This window comes from Hyperolius riggenbachi, chromosome 2, assembly GCF_040937935.1.
Source record: "Hyperolius riggenbachi isolate aHypRig1 chromosome 2, aHypRig1.pri, whole genome shotgun sequence".
NCBI classification, from domain to species: Eukaryota; Metazoa; Chordata; class Amphibia; order Anura; family Hyperoliidae; genus Hyperolius; species Hyperolius riggenbachi.
In genome coordinates this window covers 473,852,430-473,873,512 of record NC_090647.1, presented here as the reverse complement: position 1 = coordinate 473,873,512, position 21,083 = coordinate 473,852,430, and the positions used below count along the sequence as shown (strand labels likewise).

General features: G+C 45.6%; 1 long non-coding RNA gene across 2 annotated transcripts in view; it reads left to right on the top strand.

Annotated features, from left to right (window-relative positions):
- Positions 1 to 21,083, top strand: part of LOC137544881 (uncharacterized) — a 41,456-nt gene that overhangs the window by 10,023 nt on the left and 10,350 nt on the right. For both annotated transcript variants that reach the window (XR_011025931.1, XR_011025932.1), the window contains exon 2: positions 8,696 to 8,740. This is a non-coding gene — a long non-coding RNA (uncharacterized lncRNA). The remainder of the gene's footprint in view (positions 1 to 8,695; positions 8,741 to 21,083) is intronic.

Here is a 21,083-nt window from a genome sequence, read left to right as displayed (position 1 = left end):
ACTCTGGCTGAGCGAGCGGTGTACTACTGTTCCCAGCAGACACAGAACAGTAAACAGAATGCTATATAGTGTGGCTGAGCGAGCGGTGTACCACTATTCCCAGCAGACACAGAACAGTAAACAGAATGCTATATAGTGTGGCTGAGCGAGCGGTGTACCACTATTCCCAGCAGACACAGAACAGTAAACAGAATGCTATATAGTGTGGCTGAGCGAGCGGTGTACCACTATTCCCAGCAGACACAGAACAGTGAACAGAATGCTATATAGTGTGGCTGAGCGAGCGGTGTACCACTATTCCCAGCAGACACAGAACAGTGAACAGAATGCTATATAGTGTGGCTGAGCGAGCGGTGTACCACTATTCCCAGCAGACACAGAACAGTGAACAGAATGCTATATAGTGTGGATGAGCGAGCGGTGTACCACTATTCCCAGCAGACACAGAACAGTAAACAGAATGCTATATAGTGTGGCTGAGCGAGCGGTGTACCACTATTCCCAGCAGACACAGAACAGTGAACAGAATGCTATATAGTGTGGCTGAGCGAGCGGTGTACCACTATTCCCAGCAGACACAGAACAGTGAACAGAATGCTATATAGTGTGGCTGAGCGAGCGGTGTACCACTATTCCCAGCAGACACAGAACAGTAAACAGAATGCTATATAGTGTGGCTGAGCGAGCGGTGTACCACTATTCCCAGCAGACACAGAACAGTAAACAGAATGCTATATAGTGTGGCTGAGCGAGCGGTGTACCACTATTCCAAGCAGACACAGAACAGTGAACAGAATGCTATATAGTGTGGCTGAGCGAGCGGTGTACCACTATTCCCAGCAGACACAGAGTGGCAGTAAACAGAATGCTATATAGTGTGGCTGAGCGAGGTACACAGAGTGGCAGTAAACAGAATGCTATATAGTGTGGCTGAGCGAGCGGTGTACCACTATTCCCAGCAGACACAGAACAGTGAACAGAATGCTATATAGTGTGGCTGAGCGAGCGGTGTACCACTATTCCCAGCAGACACAGAACAGTGAACAGAATGCTATATAGTGTGGCTGAGCGAGCGGTGTACCACTATTCCCAGCAGACACAGAACAGTGAACAGAATGCTATATAGTGTGGATGAGCGAGCGGTGTACCACTATTCCCAGCAGACACAGAACAGTAAACAGAATGCTATATAGTGTGGCTGAGCGAGCGGTGTACCACTATTCCCAGCAGACACAGAACAGTGAACAGAATGCTATATAGTGTGGCTGAGCGAGCGGTGTACCACTATTCCCAGCAGACACAGAACAGTGAACAGAATGCTATATAGTGTGGCTGAGCGAGCGGTGTACCACTATTCCCAGCAGACACAGAACAGTAAACAGAATGCTATATAGTGTGGCTGAGCGAGCGGTGTACCACTATTCCCAGCAGACACAGAACAGTAAACAGAATGCTATATAGTGTGGCTGAGCGAGCGGTGTACCACTATTCCAAGCAGACACAGAACAGTGAACAGAATGCTATATAGTGTGGCTGAGCGAGCGGTGTACCACTATTCCCAGCAGACACAGAGTGGCAGTAAACAGAATGCTATATAGTGTGGCTGAGCGAGGTACACAGAGTGGCAGTAAACAGAATGCTATATAGTGTGGCTGAGCAAGCGGTGTACTACTATTCCCAGCAGACACAGAGTGGCAGTAAACAGAATGCTATATAGTGTGGCTGAGCGAGGTACACAGAGTGGCAGTAAACAGAATGCTATATAGTGTGGCTGAGCAAGCGGTGTACTACTGTTCCCAGCAGTGACACAATGACAGGGGGGACCCTGGCTAGCGTGGCTGGAGCGCGAACTACCCTGCCTGCCTACCCAAAGCTAAACCCACAGACAAATGGCGGAGATATGACGTGGTTCGGGTATTTATTTACCCGAACCACGTGACCGTTCGGCCAATCAGAGCGCGTTCGGGTCCGAACCACGTGACCCGTTCGGCCAATCACAGCGCTAGCCGAACGTTCGGGGAACGTTCGGCCATGCGCTCTTAGTTCGGCCATATGGCCGAACGGTTTGGCCGAGCACCGTCAGGTGTTCGGCCGAACTCGAACATCACCCGAACAGGGTGATGTTCTGCAGAACCCGAACAGTGGCGAACACTGTTCGCCCAACACTAGTCGGTAGCACGTAAGCGGCATTCGATTCGGCAATGACCGACACACCAGTAATCTCACCTGTTCTGCCGGCGCAAGTCCCCGGGTCCGTGCTGTTCCTTTCTTCAGTTGGCCTTCATCGTCTTCTCTGCACTTCCTGTCCCCTCCTGTGAGAGAAGGGGAAGTTCAAACAGTAGAGCGCCCTCTACAGTTTGAACTTCCCCTTCTGACAGGATGGGACAGGAAGTGCAGAGAAGATGAAGAAAGCCAGCCGGAGAAAGGAACAGCACGGACCCGGGGATTCGCGTCAGCGGAACAGGTAATGCGCATTGCCTCAGAAGACGCTCAGGAGCGAAACGGTCGTCAGGCGGCCCCCACTGCTCCCACCTCACCCCACAGCCACTCTAAGTAACGGGTAGGATTACTATTTTTTACATGAACGTTGATGTTATGCTACTTTGCATGAAGCCTCAAGAATAAAGCTTTTTTATGCTATCCTGCTTGCATGTGCCGACTACCCTCTTGCTTTTTGCCTATCATATCCTGCTTCTCTTCAAGTCTGAGCACGCAAATGACAGCATAACCTGTTACTAATCCTCTGGCAGTTCATCATTGTTTCTATGCATGCTTTGAAGCAGCTGCAGTGCCGGTTCTATTGTGTCTACCCTCTGTGTGGAACAGGTAATGCATTGCTGCTGGTGGGGGGAGCAGGGGCAGAGAGGCAGGCGGCAGCTCCACAGATTGTGAAGCTAAAATCGATTTGAAATCTGTGTGCAGTGTATGGGCAGCCATTAGATCCCTCTCTGATTAGATTCGATCAAAGAGGGATCTATCTGATGGTCAAGCGTGCAGTAAGAGTAGGTTCACCCTTATTTTAAAATCGTATCAGTGGCTCTGTTTTTTGGCCCGGATCAAAAACGGAGCCAGGGATACCAATGTTAAAAATTGGTTTCAAAACGGATCCGTGTGTGTTTGGGAAGATCCGTTTTGAAAATCTGAACGGACTGTCCGGACTTGTCGGGACTTCACGGATCGCACATGGAGCCGGGTACACGGAGGGGTAGTGGTAGGCAATGCAAAAACGCATCTCCCTCTACACAGAAACGGAGGGAGATCCGATTGCCTACTGCCTGCTCCTCCCCTCCGCATAGGTTAGGTGTCCCCAGGTATAGGCTAGAGAGAGAAGCAGCCAGGATGGGAGTCCCCACTCCCCCTCCAGCTATTTGCGCAAAAAGTTGTTAAAATGTAATGTAGGCAGCGAGCCGGGAAGATTACCTTCTCTCCTTACTTCCTCCGCTCGCCGCATCACTTCCTGCAATGCTGCACTCTGAAGTATAGAGGGTGGCATTGCAAGAAGTCAAGCGGCAAGCGGTGGCACGCAAGAGAGGAGGTAAGTGTCCCCGCTCTCTGCCTACATTACATTAAAACAACTGTTTGCGCAAATAGCTGAAGGGGAGTGGGGAGAGGGGACTCAGGTAATGACAGGGAGGGGCAACCCCCCCCCCCCTCCAAGCCAACTGCTGCCACCCCCATCCTGGCTGCTTCCCCCTCCAGTTCGGGCCCCACCACCACCACGACCGGGGCATACTTTTCCATGGACTGAAAATGTGTGCTGCAAATACATTTAAAAGAATACAAAAATGAGAGAGAAAAAATTACTAAATCGGATCCGTTTGAATCGGATCCGATCTGCAACGGACAAGTGTGGTCCTAGCCTAAGGTGATCAATAGTGATAGTGAATCAACCCCCTTGTGTGTGTGCACAAACCGCTAGACCCCCATGCATAGACGCATGATGACAGGATGCACCAGAACACCTGCAGACATCTGTTCATACCATCAGCCTTACCTGGACAGGTAACTGACCGCTTTCCCATGGATAGATGGTCCAAACTTAACTACCTTAGATGGATTAGCCACTGCGGCTGGGAGGAAGCCCTATCTTCTTACACTCCCTCTTACTAATACAAAAACAACACTTGCAATGAGGGAAGAGGGTTCAGTGTGGCTACACTTAATTCCAGGCAGATGGGCCTCTTGGCCAAGAGCGTCACCACAGGGGAAAAAGGTGTGAAGGGTTTTTGTGTGTGTGTGTGGGGGGGGGGGGGGGGGGATGGTTTGTACTAATGCCAGTTGAGTGTCTAATGCTTGGTTCACACATAAAAAGGCATCCAGTCCTGTTCCGTCAGTTTTTGACAGTTGGCATCAGTTTTGTAAGTGTTTCATGTGTTCACACATAAATCTGTACATTTCCGGTCCAGTACTCTCCTGTCAGTTTTCTATCAGTTTTTTATGTGTTTCTATGGTTCACACATAAAGATGTACATTTCTGGTCTAGTCCATTTTGTATCAGTTTTCTATGAGTGTGTTCACACATAAAAGGTGTACATTTCCGGTCTAGTCAGGTAAAACTGATAAAAAAACGGATGTAAAACTGACAGGACAGGACTATACTGGACTGGGAATGTACAGATTTATGTGTGATCCAAGCCTATGGCTAGGGTCAGACTTGTCCATGCATCAGTTTTATGTGAGTTTTTACATGCGTTTCCGTTATGTGTTTTTAATTACTATTCATACTAGTCAAGTGAAAAAAAAATCATTTTCAAATAATTTTCCCATCCTTTTAAAAAAAAAAAAAACCTAATCAAATGCGGATAGCATGAGTTTTTTTAATTTCCCATAGGAAAGCATTGTGTGATAAATGCATGCGTTTTTTCCTGCGTTTGCATGTTTCGTTTGCATTTCTCAGTGTGCGTTTTTCATGTGTTTCCGTTTGCAATTTTAATCAATATGCATATTTAAAAAGTAAAAAAAAAATAATTTTCAAATTAATTTTTACATTATTTGAGCAAAAACGCATTGAAAAACGCTTATCATTGTGTTTTTTGTGCTGCCCATAGACTATCATTACATGCGTCTTTTCTAAAACGCATGCGATTCAGTGTGTGACTCTGGCCTAAGCGATGGAGTTAGATATAAACACACACTTTGCATTCTTATCTTATTCACCTTTATCTTATATCTGTCACTATAATAACCACGAGAAACACCAAGCCAACATTGCGTTTACTGCCCTTTATTTAGAATTCAACATATAATTCCACTCGGGGTTTGTAAACCTTTCATCTAGATGGGGAGCCTCTTAAAGGGAAGGTTCAGGGACTATCAAAAAAAAATAAAAATCCAAATCCACTTACCTGGGGCTTCCTCCAGCCCGTGGCAGGCAGGAGGTGCCCTCGGCGCCTCTCCGCAGGCTCCCGGTGGTCTCTGGTGGTGGGCCCGACCTGGCCAGGCCGGCTGCCAGGTCAGGCTTCTTCTGCGCTCCAATCTGCGTGTCACTGGTGCGCGCTGACGTCATCGGACGTCCTCCGGGCTGTATTGCGCAGGCGCAGTAGTTCTGAGCCTGCGCAGTACAGCTCGGAGGACGTCCGATGACGTCAGCGTGCACCAATGAGATGCAGATTGGAGCGCAGAAGAAGCCCGACCTGGCAGCCAGCCTGGCCAGGTCGGGCACCTCCTGCCTGCCACGGGCTGGAGGAAGCCCCAGGTAAGTGGATTTAGATTTTTATTTTTTTGCGATAGTCCCTGAACCTTCCCTTTAATGTCTTTAATTCCGAGACGGTGATGAAGTGGTAATGTCTGTGGAACTTTTACATTGAAGACTGCCCATTTTGCCTTCAGGACCTGCATGATGATTTGCGTGTTTTTTCTTGTAGTCGCATCGCCGCTGGTCATTCCACTCATCAATTCTTGTTGTATCTTTTGAATTTCTGTGGGTGATAATGCATCTTTTGCTATGTTGTTCTTCAGGTTGTTTATCAACCTTCTTAATGCTGGTTGGGTCATCTGTTTGAAAAAGTTGGTGGCAATTTTCCAGGATGGTTTTTAACATATTCAAGCTTATGAGCTTGGAATAAATGCCCCAAATTCCATCAAGCCCAACTAGTGGTTCTTCAATGTTTTGCCGTTGGAAAAGCAGGAACCTGCGCCTCCACCAGGGAACTCCCTCTAACTGCAGGTGGTAATTGCACGCTAGGGGAGTCAGTTGGGCAGCTTGAGCAGTTGCTGTTTTGCTGCTCTCCAGTTTTAACATCAGGTAGGACAGATGCTCTTTGATGGTGTCCATCATCAATCTACGCAGTGGGCGTGAGCTTCTGCGTAGGACCTGTCTGAAGAGCTGGATTGCCCAGCTACATCAGCGAAGTCACACAGTACAGCGCATGCACTGGCCCAGCGGTGCGTGTCCTTGATGAAGCCTACAAGACTTGATGCACTGTTCATGGTGTCAGGCCAGCGCATGCGCAGTACCGTGCGATTAGGCAGATGTAGCTGGCCGAACAGCTGAGCAAGGACAGTGAGAGACATACAAGCCTATGGGGACTGGAAGAAGCCCCAGGTAAGTAAAAGTACAGTATTTAATTTCACCTCTGGTATCCTTTAACCCTTTAGCAGCCACATATAGTAAGACTATATGTGTGCTGCATGGCCACATTTTTTATGCTGCTGGGGAAGTGTGCCACCCCCAGCCTGGCAGGCCATGCAGAGCGGTGCAGGGAGCTGTCATATTTACCTGTCCGGATGCTGAATGGGCTTCTCCTCTTCATCTACCCGTAGCGCTACCCTCCCGACCAGTGGCGTAGCTTAGGAGCTCTGGGCCCCAGTGCGAGCTTTACATTAGGCCCCCTCAAGCGCTTTATACACTACAATTGAGATGGCAACCCAATGCCTGCCAAGCAGAGCTGGGATAAAGTCCTCCAGCACCCAAGGCTGAGACACTAAAGTGCTCCCCTCCATCCCTCCCACCCCAGCCATCACACACCTTAAAGGAATACTGTAGGGGGTCGGGGGAAAATGAGTTGAACTTACCTGGGGCTTCCCCGCAGACATCCTGTGCCCAGCCACTCACCGATGCTCCGGCCCCGCCTCTTCTGGAATTTCAGACTTTAAAGTCTGAAAACCACTGTGCCTGCATTTCCGTGTCCTCGCTCCCACTGATGTCACCAGGAGTGTATTGTGCAGGCTCAGTATGGTCTGGGCCTGCGCAGTACGCTCCTGGTGACTTCAGTGGGAGTGAGGACACTTTAAAGTCTGAAATTCCAGAAGTGACCTGGAGGCGGGGCCAGAGCATTGGTGAGTGGCTGCGCAGGCACAGGATGTCTGCGGGGGACCATTAGAAGCCCCAGGTAAGTTCAACTCATTTTCCCCCGACCCCCTACAGTATCCCTTTAATCTCTAGTTACAGTATCTGGCTTGCAGTCACTGCCATGTTCCCCTTTTCTTCTTTCTCTCTGCTTCAAACACCATAGGAAAATAATAGCTGAGTGAGTTGTGCGCCCCTTTCTATACTGCGCCCCAAGGCTGGAGCCTCTCATGCCTCTCCCTCAGCTCGGCTCTACTGCCATGGATGCCTAAAATGTCTGAGAGGTGTAAGCAGAGGAGTGGAACAGTCTGTGAATGGTTACAACTAATCAAAACACCAAAAAAGAGATAATAAAGTGGGCCCCTCTAGTCTAGGGGCCCTGGTGCAGTCGCTGCCTCTGCATCCCCATTGCTATGTCACTGCTCCCGACATCCTCTTCTGAGATTGTAACCCAGGGGATAGTGTCAGCTTGCAGCACCACCAAGTGGTCTTCCACCACTGGGTGGCACTGCAACACTGACACTATCCCCTTGGTTTCCGATCACTTGTCATATCATGTGATCGAAAATTTAAAAAAATATATATTTATATATACCGTATTTTCCGGCGTATAAGACGCACTTTTTCTCCCCAAAAAAATTAGGAGAAGAAGTCTCTGCGTCTTATGTGGTAAAGGCAGGGCAGCCCCGACTTACCATCGCCTGCCGATACGAACCGCCGCCACGTCTGGGATTCCCTGCCGGTGTGTCGTCCCCCCCCCCCTCCGTGCCTCCACTTCCTCCCTGTGTCTCCTGGCCCCCTCCACTGAGTAGCGGTAGCTGGCTTACCCAGTCCATGGTCATGATGATGCTTAATACAAGCCCATCACTAGAGCAAGCCGCACAGAGATGACAGATGTCTGCTATCCCCGCATGCGCCATGTATTAGGTAAGCCAGCTACCGCTACTCAGCAGAGGGGGCCAGGAGACACAGGGAGGGAGCGGAGGCATGGAGGGGGGGAAGGGGAGCAGACATATGATGGGACAGAAGGGGACACAGGAGAACACATGGGGGACACATGGTGATGCAGGAGAAGACATGGAGGTCACATGGGGGATACAAGAGGACACATGGGAAGACATGGGGACACAGGAGTACACATGGGGGACACAGGAGTACACATGGGGGAGACAGGAGAACACATGGGGGACACAGGAGTACACATGGGGGACACAGGAGAACACATGGGGAGACATAAGAGGACACCATTTGGGGGAGAACATGTACAAGACGCTCCTGGAACATGGACACACCAAGTTTAGTGTATATATGTATATATTTTTTCCCCTAGTTTTTGCCCTCTAAACCGAACTTAGACTCATATCAATATTAACCATTTTCGACTGTCTGTTTGTTATATTTTCACAGGCATGGACACTGAACACGTGTGCGCATTGGATGCCCTCTCCAAAGGTGAGATTCAGCATCTACTGTGTATTATAAGTTCATTTACACCTTCTCTAGCCATACTCCATGTAGCCTCACAAGTCACCAAGTAGAAGAAATGCTGGCTTTATTTCCTACACAAAGAGGAAACACCTCATCAGACCTCTCACAGACTGGCCGGCTGCTGGTCCCACAAAGCTGCTTAACATTCTGTTGATAAAACCCCCGGTGCTGAGCTTCTGTTGCAGCGTCTGCCAGTCACAGCTTGACCAGCGGCTATTACACTACTGACTTCCATCACCAATTAAATCTAGGTAACCGGATGACTCTGTCCCAGATTGATTAAAATGTACAATGTGATGTATTGCCCACATCTCCCATCAGAACTAATGAAAATATATGAATAACAGTCACTCGCAGTACAGTGTTTAGGGGAAATGTATAATGCAATATATATATATATATATATATTGCATCAGATATATTTTTTTAAAAACTATTTTTAATACCAAATCTAATAAAAAATAAATAAATATATATATAATGTTTTAATTAGATTTGGTATTAACCACTTCACAACTGAGGGGTTTTACCCCTGTAGCACCAGAGCAATTTTCACCTTTCAGCGCTCCTTCCATTCATTCGTCTATAACTTTATTATTACTTATCGCGATGAAATGAACTATATCTTGTTTTTTTTCGCCACCAATTAGGCTTTCTTTAGGTGGGACATTATGCCAAGAATTATTTTATTCAAAATGTGTTTTAATGGGAAAATAGGAAAAAATGTGGGGGAAAAATCATTATTTTTCAGTTTTCAGCCATTATAGTTTTAAAATAATGCATGCTACTGTAATTAAAATCCATGAAATGTATTTGCCCACTAAACTTGGCACCCATTTGTTGCAGTTTACCCACTATGCCACTAGTGATATCCACTGTGCAGTTTTTTGCTAGCCCCAATTTCCTGCCTTCTGGGAGAGCTAATTGTTTGTCATCCTTTACTGCAGTAGTACATGGACAGTTAAAAGGGGTGCCCAGTGAGTACTAGGGATGGTTAATGAGATGCAAAGATTCCAGAGTTGATGCAGGATTATACAACTTTTGAATGTACCTTGAAAATGGACCAATCAAATACCACCTCGGTGAGGTTTGATTGGTCTTTTTAAAGCTGCATACATATGCATAATCTTGCATCACCATAACAATTCTTCCTTGGACCTACTTACATTGGGGCCCCTGGATAAAATGAACCTGGGGTAGCTCCCTCCCCTAAATCGGCCTTAGGGGATCCCTAGTTGATGTCACAGATGCCTTAGTTAGTCCACTGATTAAGGTGCAGGGGGTGGCTATAGCCGCCACTCCTCTCAATGTATTTAACTCTGTCACTAGACTTAAAGAAAACACGAACTGAAAATTAAAAGTCAAAATAAGCATACACAAGTCATACTTACCTCCTGTGTAGTCTACTCCTCAGTGTCTTTCTCCTGTCCCGCGTCCTGTTTGTTCACTGTGATCAAGGGAATTTTCTGTCCTCCATTTTGATGGCCATTACCCATAACAAGTATCAAACGCAGATAGAACAGAGGCGCCAAAAAGAGTAAAAACACTATTACTTAAAAACAGTAAAAAGAGGGAAGGTAAGGTGGACTTACCTCCCTCTAGCAGTGGACAACAAGACTCTGAGGTAGAGTAGAATGCATCCTTAGGAGTTACACTGTTTAATAAATGCATTCTACTCTACCTCAGAGTCTTGTTGTCCACTGCTAGAGGGAGGTAAGTCCACCTTACCTTCCCTCTTTTTACTGTTTTTAAGTAATAGTGTTTTTACTCTTTTTGGCGCCTCTGTTCTATCTGCGTTTGATACATATTACTTATCCACCCTTGGTGGAGGGGTACGCCCCCTTTTTTTCCTATCTACAGAGAGCGACTCTTATACCCGAGTGGGGTCGGGTACCAATTCTCCCCACCTGCTTTTCAAGTGGTTGCCTGCTGGTGACCCTTTTTTGTGAGTATAATTCTGCACAAACTATCTAGACAGATTTTCTCTGTTAAAACTATATTGCACTATTGGGCTCTCGGTGCCCTGTTTTTTCTTTTGTTTTACAATTACCCATAACAACTTTCTGGTCAGCACACAGTTAAACTGTAACATCACTCACTTGAGCCATAGGGAAACATGGGCATTACCTGGTACATCAGTTTTCCTCTCAGCTATAACTGACAGCAACTGATATTTTACTGACAGCAACTGATATATTTCAGATCTGACAAAATATTGTCAGAACTGGGAGGGATTATTGTCAGAAGAAAATGGTGAGCTTCTGAGAGGAACTGATGGCAAAGTAACTATGTAATGTTCATTTGAAGTTACCTCATGTGTTTATTTTAAATATTTTTACTCAGTACAGGTTCTCTTTAAGGCCCATTTCCACTAGGACATTACATTTTGTTTGTGTTTTCTCACGTTATTATATGCAAATTTTATGCAAATTTTCGCAAGTGTCTAGCATAATTGAAACCTTTAGATGGGAAACGATTTGTGATACGAAAATCTGCAGCAAGCTGGCCAATTGTTCTTCACATTGGAACGGGCTACAAAGAACTATTCCATTGAAATGGCATTTCTTACATTACTAATGCGAATTTCGGCAATGCAAATTTGCACCCAGTGGAAATGAGCCCTAAAAGTACCTATGTGTTGCCTGTATGGATTGGTAGTCGATCCCTTGGGCAACCGTTTGGGCCCTTTTACACCGCCCATATATTCATTTTACATGGTATTCATGGTTGCTTTTCCACCTATGCGCTTTAAATTTCAGCCAATCCCATTTTTCTTGTGTTTGCAATTGGCCTATAGGGAGGACCCTTTCTAGGAGAACTACCGGAGAAGTATGTGGTCAGTTTGATCAGCTGATAGATTTGTAAGGCTTTGATTTGCTGGGCATGATTAATGTTAAACCAGGAAGTCAACACAGCAAATACCGTAACTTCAGCCAGTCACGGCCAGTCTGCACAAAAGAAGTGCGCCCTCTACGTATCTCTCCGGCGGCTGGAGAGATACGTAGAGGGCACACTTCTTTTGCGCAGACTGGCTGAAGTTATGGGACCCGATACCAAAGAGGGAGAAGACTGAGGAGGACGGCGGCGTGGGAGCGATCTGTGCGTATGGGGCTGGAGGAAGCCCCAGGTATGTATAAAACTTTAAATTTATCTCAGCTCTGGTACACTTTGATAAATCATTCAGATTTAAATAGATTAGACTTATTTTATGGACAGCAATTCTCTGTATATACTTCATTCTTTGTTGAAAACTTTCTCATTGGAGGAGATACACTTTAATTATTGCAAATTGCTTTGTGTAGACTTGTAACTTATTGAAATAAAAGGCAAACTGTGAATCTCGTGTCCTTACAGTGCACATTATCTGCAGCTTTTTATCAGCAGCGCAACAATGAAAAATGACTAATGTGCATGGCACTGACTTATCATGCTGAAAGCATCTATGGCCCTGCAGGAAGAGATGTGGAACATCTGAACAGAACAGGTGGGGGCTGGAAGCTGGATAGCGATTAGCTCTGTTCTGCGTCTCCCAGCAGAATGATGTTTGGCAATCTGTAGCTGGAAATCCAAAACAAGTCATTTGAGTCAGTGCACGGCTTAAGTAAATGTGCTCCCAGCCAACATGCCCCAGTACTGCCTTACTGCACCACTGTGCCAGCCAGACTTCACAGTGCCAGATGTTGCTGCTTCCACTACGTTACCTGTATGATTGATGCTGTATGCCGTTATTGGAAACAGCTTTGCATCAAACAGCAGCTCATGTTAGGGGGGCCTTTTGGCCAGTATTTTCTTTGAATCCTATTTTGTCTTCACTCAGCTGGTGTAATTAAGTGAGATCTGCCTTTATCCTGAGTCATTATGTGTCAGATGAAGGTTGATCGGATTTGGTGGTGGGTAGTATGAGGCTGTACATAGGCAGGCTTGCAGAAGGATAGGTTACATTGGGATCCTGAGGCAATTTGTCTGGGTAATTTGATCTCTTCTGGCCGAATCTACCAGGATCTGTTGCCTTCAACCAGGGGCAGACCTACCATGAAACCACCTGAATCGTGTAATTCAGGCGGAAAAATCTAGGGGGCGGTGTTTGGACAAACAGTTTGGGCCACCTGGTGCCTGCCTCCTCTCTGCACTCCCGCCCGCCTTCCTGGCACACACACTACCCCCCTCATCCACGCATCCCCGAATCACTTCTTCATTCAACCGGTGGCAACTGCCGTCCTTTCCTATGACATCATGAGCAAATGAGGTGTTGGTGTATGGTGTGGCATGCTACGGTAACACCCCATCATCAATCAGTAGCAGTGACATCTGATAGGTCACTGTTACTGACCGAGTGCAGTGATTGGACCAAATATTATTTTTAGGTATTTATATAGCGACGACATCTTCCGAACCGTTGTACAGAGTATATAGTTTTGTCACTAACTGTCTTTCAGAGGGGCTCACAATCTAATCCCTACCATAGTCATATGTCTGTGTGTATCGTGTAGTATATGTATTATAGTCTAAGGACAATGTAGGGGAACCCAAATAAACTTATCTGTATGTTTTTGGGCCCAATGACATTGACGTGGTCCCACCCTTGAGACCATTGGCACCACTTAGCAAAAGGAGCAGCAGGCAGCTGTAATTGACCGGTCTGTCTGTGCCAGCACCTCTCTGCCTGTCTGCCTGATTGGCCCTGCCAAAGTTTCCCCTTTGGCTGGTCATAGTGATCTCTCACCGGTGATGGGGTTTATATGGGGTATATATATATATATATATATATATATATATATATATATATATATATATGCAGAAGAAAATCTAGAACCGGCCCTGCCCTCAACATGCTTGACTGGACAGTTGGGGAATCAAACAGTGATCAGGCATGATGGGAAATCTCTGCTTTGTGAGTGGGGAAGAGCCACTGGGTATAGTTGGCCACATAGCATCAAGCAATACAACACTATAGGCTTGATCAGTCAGATCCCTGCTGAAATGTAATCAGCATTAAACAAGACAAATTGGTAGTCGTTTTTTATAAGTCGTTTTGCATATTATGATGTTGTGAACCTGAGAACAGCTAGTACAGCTACCTTCAGGGGAGCGAGTACCAAAAGTATAGTCATCCCTTTACTCTGATAGATAACATAATGAAATGTAAGCATCTATGTATTTAGCTACCCTGCTGAAGTTGTCCTTTGATATAAAGAAGTCAGGTACATTACCATTTAGAGAAGAGAGTGTTTAGAGTACTGTCCTTAGGGCTCATGTACACAGTTTGATTTCAAGTACGGTAAGTATCAGTTAAACATGAGACTGATTGCTGGTCAGCTACTTTGGTGTCATAATTTATGTGTCCCTCAGCAGCCCAGGAAAGCGCCTCTTTCATGCCATGTGCACGCGGCACTGGCTATCCTCTCTTATGATCTTCTTTTCTCTGTGGACACGCCGTATGTGCACTCCAAGGGTTGTGGTGTGAACGCCCATTAATGAGGCTGCCTCCGAATTAGGTCTGAGTCTATATAGACTGCAGGATATTGCTGTATCATCTGCAGCTTTGAATGTAATATACCCTTGTCAGCTGCTATTAGTATTTAGTCCTTTTGGTTTTGGCCTAACTCGTACCTTGACTTTGCATGAACTCTGCCAGCCCTGTCCTGTGGTCACTTAGACCTTGGTAGAGCCCAATGCCTACCATCAGTGTAGGGGTCAATGTGGTGGTAACATGTTACTAGTGTACATAGAACTTAGTCTTCGTGTGCTCAATGGAAGTCCAGTTTCCCTTTCTCCTGTATACTTGGGACATGAACTGAAGCTAAATGTAACCAGAAGTCAAAGGCCTGGGTACTCTAGCAATATGTGTAAAAAAAACACTTGTGTTACCTCCTGTAGTTGTGTTGTTCTGTTTAAAGCCCAGTGTAGCTAGTATAACAGTCCCCCTTCTGAGGTGATGTAATATCACCACAAGTTGTAAGCCAAGGAAGAGTTTGACAGCACTTTTTGCCCCGGAACTCTTCCTAATGGCTCCAGCTGGTAAACATGATATAAAAACACCCTTCTTTTAAATTAAAACTAAAATTTGTATTCTATCCCTAATGTGAGTGCACTAAAAGTTTTTAATGGAAAATAGAAAACTTATAAGAATATTCATAAATTCTCTGCTATTGGAGATTTGTCCCTGTCAATATCTTATCTCTCTTTCAGATTCCTGCAATAGTTTAGAAAAACGCAGTTTACACTAACACGATTAATCTACATTATAAAGACTTCAGCAGAGTTGAATTCAGTAGTTTACTTGTCTGCTGCTTACACTCTTTGTGCTGCTGAGACACATTTGATGTCACTCAGTGAGAAAGAGGAAGCAGTGACTGGCTGGGCCTGCACAGGATCAGCCCAGGGTAATAAATCCTGACATCTCATTGAAAGTAAATGGCATTTTCTTGGAAAGAAAATGCCTGGATAAAACTAGTACTGAGACTTTATTCTGCTTTTTTCATTTATTTAATGGCTGTTATCAGGTTATATCAGGTTCCTGAGCCACACTGTAAATCAAGAAATACATCTGCTCAAAAATCAGAGCTCTAGATATATGATTCAGAATCCATGTAACATGTTGTCTCTTTTTTCCTAATTGTAGTAGCATTACTACCGGGGAAGGTAGGGGGGCCCATCAAGGATTACCATAACTGGGGGGGGGGGGGCACAATTTGTAGTTACATCCCTGTTTCTAGGCATTTTGTTGATTGGACATGCATAAAACATTTATTGTGGAAATGAGCAGGCATGATACGTGGGATGGAAGGTCTCACTTATCAAGAAAGGTTAGATAAACTGGGTTTATTTAGTCTAGAGAAAAGACGCCTTAGAGGGGATTTAATTAACATGTATAAATACATTAGAGGGCAATATAATAGCTTGGCGGATTAGCTTTTTGTCCCTAGGCCTTCTCAAAGGACTAGAGGACATGATCTGCGCATGGAGGAAAAACGTTTTAGCCATTTATTTAGGAAAGGGTTCTTTACAGTAAGAGTGATTAAGATGTGGAATGCATTGCCACAGGAAGTCGTTATGGCAAACTCTATACCTGCATTTAAAGGGGGCTTAGATGCTTTCCTTGTGTTGAAAGACATCCATGGCTACAATTGCTAGGTAATGCCTAATGATGTTGATCCAGGGATTTTATCTGATTGCCATCTGGAGTCGGGAAGGATTTTTTCCCTTTATGGGCTAATTTGACCATGCCTTGTAAGGGTTTTTTCGCCTTCCTCTGGATCAACAGGGATATGTGAGGGAGCAGGCTGGTGTTGTACTTTATATTGGTTAAACTCGATGGACGCATGTCTTTTTTCAACCAAAATAACTATGTAACTATGTAACTATGTTAGGGCTTTCAAGATTGGGGCTGGTGGCTAGTATAGCAAGGCTGGGGTCACTGGCTGAGGTCAGGACTGGTGGCTGGTAGGCAAGTTCAAGGTCACAGGCAGAGGTCAGGACTGAGGATTGGCAGGGCAGGACCTCAGGAAGAGGTCAGGATTGAGGATGGGCAGGGTTAGGTCACAGGCAGAGGTCAGGACTGAGGTTATGCAATGCAGGAACTCAGGTAGAGGTCAGGATTGAGGATTGGCAGGGTTAGGTCACAGGCAGAGCTCAGGACTGAGGGTATGCAGGGCAGGATCTCAGGCAGAGGTCAGGATTGAGGATTGGCAGGGTTAGGTCACAGGCAGAGGTCAGAACTGAGGATTGGCAGGGCAGGATCTCAGGCAGAGGTTAGGATTGAGGATTGGCACGGTTAGGTCACAGGCAGAGGTCAGAACTGAGGATTGGCAGGGCAGGATCTCAGGTAGAGGTCAGGATTGAGGATTGGCAGGGTTAGGTCACAGGCAGAGGTCAGGACTGAGGGTATGCAGGGCAGGATCTCAGGCAGAGGTCAGGATTGAGGATTGGCACGGTTAGGTCACAGGCAGAGGTCAGAACTGAGGATTGGCAGGGCAGGATCTCAGGTAGAGGTCAGGATTGAGGATTGGCAGGGTTAGGTCACAGGCAGAGGTCAGGACTGAGGGTATGCAGGGCAGGATCTCAGGCAGAGGTCAGGACTGACAGCTGACAGGGCAGGAAAGCACAGGGAGCTGTGCTGATAAAACAGCACAGAGATCTGTCTGTCTGTCTGGCCCTTGTCTGGCTCCAGTCCTGTGTTGCCACACCCCCGTCTGGGTTACAAGTCAATGACCTGTAACACTTGACACATTGGAGAAGGATCCAGAGTGTGACAGCAGTGCTATCCTGAAGGACAGAGGACACCCCTAATGACGGCAGAAGCCAAAACCGATCGCATTGAGATCTGGCATTATTGTCTGGCGATTTGGATGACATTGATCTTAGTACCACTGATGTGGAAAGTGCTAGTTTCCGGTAGGTCCTAAATGGTTTAAGACCCACAAAAGTTAGTGTGCTTTACTGTACTTTTATCTTTTGCTATCTACATCAAAGCACAATTTACCTTTTTATTCATCACTGAAGGAGCCCCTTTCTCTTTTTGTCTCCATAAATGCTGTTTAACTGTGGAGTAATAGCATCTATACAAGAGGCAAGGGTGACATCCTGAGGATAGTAAAAGGATATACAACATCTATTGTGAGAGGCATCAGCGCGACTTATGTTTTTATGGTGTGAATAGGACACCCAGGAGACCGGCAGAGACACTGGGGATGCTGGACCAGAGCACAGCATAGGACATAGAGGAGGATTTTTGGGGATGAAGAATTTTAACATTCTACTTCTCAGCCAATAGGGCCCCATTCAAACTCGGAAACGAAAATCGTGATCACAATCACCTAGCGATTGCGATTTTGCATTACTTTTTCTGGTTATTTTTCAGCGATTGTGTCTAGTGAATGAGAATTGCAATGCAATTGCCGTGAAAATTCTGCCTGCAGCGCATGTACTATGCATATGAACCTTCACCTCCCTCTGCTCCCCCCTCCCTCCCTTAGGGATGACAGATGATTGGCAGGTACGACTGGTGGCGCCATAGTATGGCAGTCTCAGATCTTGGCTTTTGGACATTATCCCCCCCATCCTGTATGAGCCAAAACCAATTCCGGGTATAATCCCCGGCGAAATAAATGATTCTGATTCTGGTTTGTGATCGGTGATAATTGCAAACGTGTTGCAATTGCTGCAGTAAGCGTAATCCCATAGGATTACTTGTGCAGCAGCGTTTTGCTGAATGCCAACAATCAGCAAGGTGCGACACGCAAAAGAAAAGCTCCCGAGTGTGAATGGGCCCTCCTCACACAAGCAGAGGAATAAGGACTTGGTGTGTTCCATCCACCAATCAGCTGCAAGGAGGTGTAATTTCAAACATGTTATCTATAAAAAAAAAATCTTAACTGCTTACCTGTTTTTTTAATAACATCAAAGCAAGTGTCCTGTACATCATTATTATGCCTTAAAGGGGCACTATGGCGAAAAATTGTAAAAGAAGTATGTTTTTTTTTTCAGAGTAAAATGAGCCATAAACTACTTTTCTCCTATGTTGCTGTCACTTACAGTAGGTAGTAGAAATGTGACAGAAGCGACACTTTTTGGACTAGTCCATCTCTTCATAGGGGATTCTCAGCAAGGCTTTTATTATTTATAAAGATACAGTGGCTTGCAAAAATATTCGGCCCCATTGAAGTTTTCCACATTTTGTCATATTACTGCCACAAACATGAATCAATTTTATTGGAATTCCATGTGAAAGACCAATACAAAGTGGTGTACATGTAAGAAGTGGAACGAAAATCATACATGATTCCAAACATTTTTTACAAATAAATAACTTCAACGTTGGGTGTGCATAATTATTCAGCCCCCCTGAGTCAATACTTTGTAGAACCACCTTTTGCTGCAATTACAGCTGCCAGTCTTTTAGGGTATGTCTCTACCAGCTTTGCACATCTAGAGACTGAAATCCTTGCCTGTTCTTCTTTGCAAAACAGCTCCAGCTCAGTCAGATTAGATAGACCGTGTTTGTGACCAGCAGTTTTCAGATCTTGCCACAGATTCTCGATTGGATTTAGATCTGGACTTTGACTGGGCCATTCTAACACATGGTTATGTTTTGTTTTAAACCATTCCATTGTTGCCCTGGCTTTATGTTTATTGTCGTTGTCCTGCTGGAAGGTGGACCTCTGCCCCAGTCTCAAGTCTTTTGCAGACTCCAAGAGGTTTTCTTCCAAGATTGCCCTGTATTTGGCTCCATCCATCTTCCTATCAACTCTGACCAGCTTTCCTGTCCCTGCTGAAGAGAAGCACCCCCAGAGCATGATGCTGCCACCACCATATTTGACAGTGGGGATGGTGTGTTCAGAGTGATGTGCAGTGTTAGTTTTCCTCCACACATAGCGTTTTGTATTTTGGCCAAAAAGTTCCATTTTGGTCTCATCTGACCAGAGCACCTTCTTCCACATGTTTGCTGTGTCCCCCACATGGCCTGTGGCAAACTGCAAACAGGACTTCTTATGCTTTTCTGTTAACAATGTCTTTCTTCTTGCCAGTTGCCACTCTTACATCAAGGCCAACTTTGTGCAGTGCACAACTAATAGTTGTCCTATGGACAGATTCCACCACATGAGCTGTAGATCTCTGCAGCTCGTCCAGAGTCACCATGGGCCTCTTGACTGCATTTCTGATCAGCACTCTTCTTGTTCGGCCTGTGAGTTTAGGTGGACGACCTTGTCTTGGTAGGTTTACAGTTGTGCCATACGCCTTCCATTTCTGAATGATCGCTTGAACTGTGCTCTGTGGGATGTTCAAGGCTTTGTAAATCTTTTTGTAGCCTAAGCCTGCTGTAAATTTCTCAATAACTTTATCCCTGACCTGTCTGGTGTGTTCTTTGGACTTCATGGTGTTATTGCTCCCAATATTCTCTTAGACAACCTCTGAGGCCTTCACAGAGCAGCTGTATTTGTAGATTACACACAGGTGCACTCTATTTAGTCATTAGCACTCATCCGGCAATGTCTATGGGCAACTGACTGCACTCAGACCAAAGGGGGCTGAATAATTACGTACACCCCACTTTGCAGTTATCTATTTGTAAAAAATGTTTGGAATCATGTATGATTTTCGTTCCTCTTCTCACGTGTACACCACTTTGTATTAGTCTTTCACATGGAATCCCAATAAAATTGATTCATGTTTGTGGCAGTAATGTGACAAAATGTGGAAAACTTCAAGGGGGCAGAATACTTTTGCAAGCCACTGTATTTCCTAAAAAGGATTTAAACAATGATGCTGGACAGCTTCCCTTCTCGCTACACAGTTTTTTGGCAGTTTGAGAGAGCAACTGCCATTCACTAAGTGCTTTTGAAAATTAATAAATCTCTAAGAAACCCCCCCATGAAGAGATTTTTTGCCATAGTGCCCCTTTAAGTCACACTTGTACAGAAGTAGAAATACATTTTAGTTCTTACAATGCATTAAAATGATGGTAGAACTTGTAGCTAATACTGGGAGTGTATGTAAAATGTGGAATGAGTATTTTACAGTGTAATTTAGCAGACATTCCCTGATGATATTGTAATGTCCGCAGTTCTCCAGCACAGCGCTATGATTAATTAGCTTAGGTGCTTTGCTTCAGCAGGAAGGATCTCTGAAAATTGCATTAACATTTTGGCAACAATATTTGACTTTCTGAAAGCTTTTCTGCCTTCCAGTTACAAGTTTTCACTCAACATGTCCTAGCACAAACATAAAGCATGTTACATTACCAGGGCCAGATTTGTACTCTTTACCACCCAAAGCCACTATTACCAGTTGTCCCCTTCAGTATAGGTAGTGAGATGACCCTTCCCTCCAGTATAGGTAGCCAGATGACCCCTCCCCCCCTTCCCTCCAGTATAGGTAGCCTGATGACCCCCCAGTATATAAAGCCAGATGACCCCTCCCCCTTTCCCTCCAGTATAGATAGCCAGATGACTCCCTTAATCCCTCATTTTCCCACCCCCCTTTCAGTATAGCTAGCCAGCTTGCCTTCAAATCGCAGCACCCATCAGTGTCACTCATCTCTCCACTCATCTCCAGGGCAGAAGTTTCCTCTTCCTTTCCATCTCCAATGCTGCCCAAGTCCATAGCTGGCGGCCACAATGCAAACATGCATAGAGAGTAAGGTCGGCGCCTGCCGCCGAAAACGGAAGTGGCTGCCGGCGGGGGACAGGAGTATCTGATGGAGACTGTGTGGGCACCGGAAAGCTGGTGGAAGCCCCAGGTGAGTAAAACTCATTTTTTTTGCATGACTTAAGTTTCCCTTTAACTAACACCTCTAGAGATAGGCAGG